Genomic DNA, 3,962 nt, shown 5'->3' with positions numbered 1-3,962 from the left:
TATGGTCTCCTACATTTTCTTCTAAAGTTCCATCCTTTTATCCTTTACCTTTAAGATTTTGATCCACCTGAATTTGTGTGTAAGATGAGAGGCAGGAACCAAAATTATTCTTTCCCAATGCATAGCTGATTTTGCCTATATTATTTATTAAATAAACCACTGTTCTGTGATAAATTAAAATATTTTTTTATCTATTAAATTCTCACAGGCTGCAGAATCTATTTTTGGGAACTGCATTCTATCAGTTCCACTTATCTTTTTGCCTACTTCTATGATAATATTATGCTGTTTTTATTATAGAGACTTCACTTCGTTTTAATGTTTTCTAAGGTCCTTTTTTTCACATTTTCTTGACTATTCTTGAACATTTATTCTTCCATGTAAACTTTAAGTTTATTTAATCCAATTTAAGCACACACATCAATGTCCTCATTTAGAATTCAATTTTTATATTAATGGGAAAATTCATATTTTCATAATATTAGATTTTCTCATTCAGGAATGTAGTATATCTTTGTGTTTATGCATGGTTTATTTCATGTCCTCATATAGAACTGACCTCCATACACCCTTATCTGGAGCCATGAAGGGTAGGCTTGCCAGAACTTTTTCACCTAAGTCAACCCTGCAATAGGAGGACATCTCAGAGCACCTTTTGCATCTCCACGTGTTGTTCCTAATGGTAATTTGATCTTATCCCACACTCTCTTGCCTCTTGGAAGACACTTTTATCTATTCTCATCTTTCATTGTTTCTTTGATCATGTCTGCCTTTCTTGCACCAGCTCTTAATCTTCAGAATTCACTCAAATCTCTTCTTTTCATAAGGTCACCACCTTCCACTCCTCCCCAGCTCTCTCCAGTGTGTGCTGCAAGACCTGTGTGCTGTAGTTGCTCACATATCCAGCTCTCCCTGTGGAGTGAATCAGCAGCCCAAGCATTGTCCTAGTGAACTGCTTCCAATGGTCCCTGACCTAGAATCACAAGAGGCTTGGGGAGTGGGGTGGCTCTGACACTGCAGGCCTCCAGAAGGACCCCTCACTGACACGTTGTTCCTGCCACTGTCCTCCAGTGTTCTCATGTGGGTTTCTTATGTGGGTCTCTGGACCACTGTTTCCTGGGCTGCCATAGAGCCTTACAGCTGCTATTTACTGCTTTCAGGATCTTGAACATTTGTCTCCCAACTTTTCCGACACTAAGTGCATCTTCTGAGTATATTCCCATTGTCACTAACATTCAGAACTTTGGCTCTTGTCAAATTGCTTCAATTTTGGATATCTGTGCCACTGGAGAAGTGAATCAAGCTAAATGAAGAATGCCCTTATTTTTTCTTCTGTGTTCTCTCTCTGCAAAGAGGAGAATGATCTTCCCCAGTATTGTGCTTTCTGAGACACACCTAGTGGATGATCCAAATGGTCCTTGATTCCAAGTAAAATGGCAAAGATCCACATGTAGCTGGATCCCACCTGTGATCGCAATCTTTCCATGCTCTCAGATTCCACCTTACCTCAATGTTTGAAAAGAAAAAATTTCAGACCAAGAAGCACCTTCTCCACTCCTTCTGGAATCTCTGCCTTGTTCAGCCCATCTGCCTCCACTCCTGCCTCCACCACGTCCATCAGGGTGACCCAGAAGTCCTACAAGGTGTCCACCTCTGGCCCCCGGGCCTTCAGCAGCTGCTCTCACATGAGTGGGCCCGGAGCCTGCATCAGCTCGTTGAGCTTCTCCCGAGTGGGCAGCAGCAGCTTCCGGGCTGGCCTGGGTGGAGGCTATGGTGGGGCCAGCAGCATGGGAGGCATCACTGCCGTCATGGTCAACCAGAGCCTGCTGAGCCCCCTGAACCTGGAGGTGGACCCCAACATCCAGGCCATGCGCACCCAGGAGAAGGAGCGGATCAAGACCCTAAATAACATGTTTGCCTCCTTCATTGACAAGGTACAGTTCCTGGAGCAGCAGAACAAGATCCTGGAGACCAAGGGGAGCCTCCTGCAGCAGCAGAAGATGGCTTGGAGCAACATGGACAACATGTTCGAGAGCTACATCAACTACTTTATGCAGCAGCTGGAGACTCTGGGCCAGGAGAAGCTGAAGCTGGAGGCAGAGCTCGGCAACATGCAGAGGCTGGTGGAGGACTTCAAGAACAAGTATGAGGGTGAGATCAATAAGCGTACAGAGATGGAGAATGAATTTGTCCTCATCAAGAAGGATGTAGATGAAGCTTACATGACAAGGTAGAGCTGGAGTCTCGCCTGGAAGGGCTGATTGACGAGATCAACTTCCTCAGGCAGCTGTATGAAGAGGAGATCCAGGAGCCACAGTCCTAGATCTCGGACACATCTGTGGTGCTGTCCATGGACAACAGCTGCTCCCTGGACATGGACAGCATCATCGCTGAGGTCAAGGCTCCGTACAAGGTGATCGCCAACCGCAGCCTGACTGAGGCTGAGAGCACGGACCAGATCAAGTATGAGGAGCTGCAGATGCTGGCTGGGAAGCGCTGGGATGACCTGTGGCGTACAAAGACTGAGATCTCCGAGATGAACCGGAAAATCAGTTGGCTCCAGGCTGAGATTCAGGGCCTCAAAGGCCAGAGGGCTTCCCTAGAGGCCGCCGTCACAGATGCAGAGCAGCGCGGGTAGCTGGCCGTGAAGGATGCCAAAGCCAAGCTGTCTGAGCTGGAGGCCGCCCTGCAGCTAGCCAAGCAGGACATGGCGCAGCAGCTGTGTGAGTACCAGGAGCTGATGAACATCAAGCTGGCCCTGGACGCCTATAGGAAGCTGCTGGAGGGCGAGGAGAGCTGGCTGGAGTCTGGGATGCAGAACATGAGTATCCATACGAAGACCACCTGTGGCTATGCAGATGGTTTGAGCTCTCCTACGGGCGCCTCACAAGCCCCGGCCTCAGCTACGGCCTGGGCTCCAGCTTTGGCTCTGGCGCAGGCTCCAGCTCCTTCAGCCACACCAGCTCCACCAGGGCCGTGGCTGTGAAGATCAAGACCCGCGATGGGAAGCTGGTGTCCGAGTCCTCTGACATTCTGCCCAAGTGAACAGCTGCGGCAGCCCCTCCCAGCCTGCCCCTCCTGTGGGTGCCCCAGAGCCGGGGAGGGAGGCCGCTGTGCAGGGGAGCAAAGGGAACAGGAGACCCACTTGAGGCTCACCCCTAGCTCTCAGCCCACCCACGGGGGAGTTTACTGCCTGGGGACACCCCTTGCCCATGCCTCCAGCTACAAAACAATTCAATTGCTTTTTTTTTTTTTTTGGTCCAAAATAAAACCTCAGCTAGCTCTTTCAAAAAAAAAAAAAAAAAAAAAAATCAGTCCCACAAGGTCCCATCAGTCTAATTCTGTAGGCCAATGAGGATTTTCTTCATATTTTTAATGTGTTGAGAAGAATCTGCAGAATGTTAGGACATATATAGACAGATGAAAATACTCACACAAGGAGTAAGAAAACCTTCAGAGGAGGCAAATTTGCAAAGCAAGAACTGTGCCCCTCCCCAGTTCTAAGTCAACAACCACCCCAATTAAGAGTCTATCTTAATTCTGGGGCCGTCAGCAGGTTTCCTTTCACCTGCTCTTATTTGTTCATTTTATGGAACACAGTAGTCTGCCTTTTTTTCATGTCTAAACTCATTTCCTGTTGAGAAAGCTCATACCCATGGCACAATAGTAATCGTCTTGCATAAGTTACTTAGCTCCTTTCTGCTCTTGTTTCCTCATCTCCAAAATAAGAATAAAAATAGTACTTCTTTTATAAGGTTGTGTTGAGGATCAAAATAGCTAATATATGTTAAGCCCTTGGAACAGTTCCCGGACTATAATCACTGCTATATAAATGTTTGCCATCATCCTTCTTGGATGGTTTCAATGCCCCTCGGTTACCTTTGCCATGACTCTTTTTTTTTTTTTTTTTTTTGAGATAGAGTCTTGCTCTGTTGCCAGGCTGGAGTGCAGTGGCGCGATCT

General features: G+C 47.2%; 1 pseudogene; it reads left to right on the top strand.

Annotated features, from left to right (window-relative positions):
* Positions 1-1,484: 1,484 nt before the first annotated feature.
* Positions 1,485-3,045, top strand: LOC129041515 (keratin, type II cytoskeletal 8-like; annotated as a pseudogene).
* The last annotated feature ends 917 nt before the right edge of the window (positions 3,046-3,962 follow it).

This window comes from Pongo pygmaeus, chromosome 6 (assembly GCF_028885625.2).
Source record: "Pongo pygmaeus isolate AG05252 chromosome 6, NHGRI_mPonPyg2-v2.0_pri, whole genome shotgun sequence".
In the NCBI taxonomy this organism is placed as follows: domain Eukaryota; kingdom Metazoa; phylum Chordata; class Mammalia; order Primates; family Hominidae; genus Pongo; species Pongo pygmaeus.
Note: the sequence above shows the minus strand (reverse complement) of the source record. Positions and strands in the feature narration are given on the sequence as shown.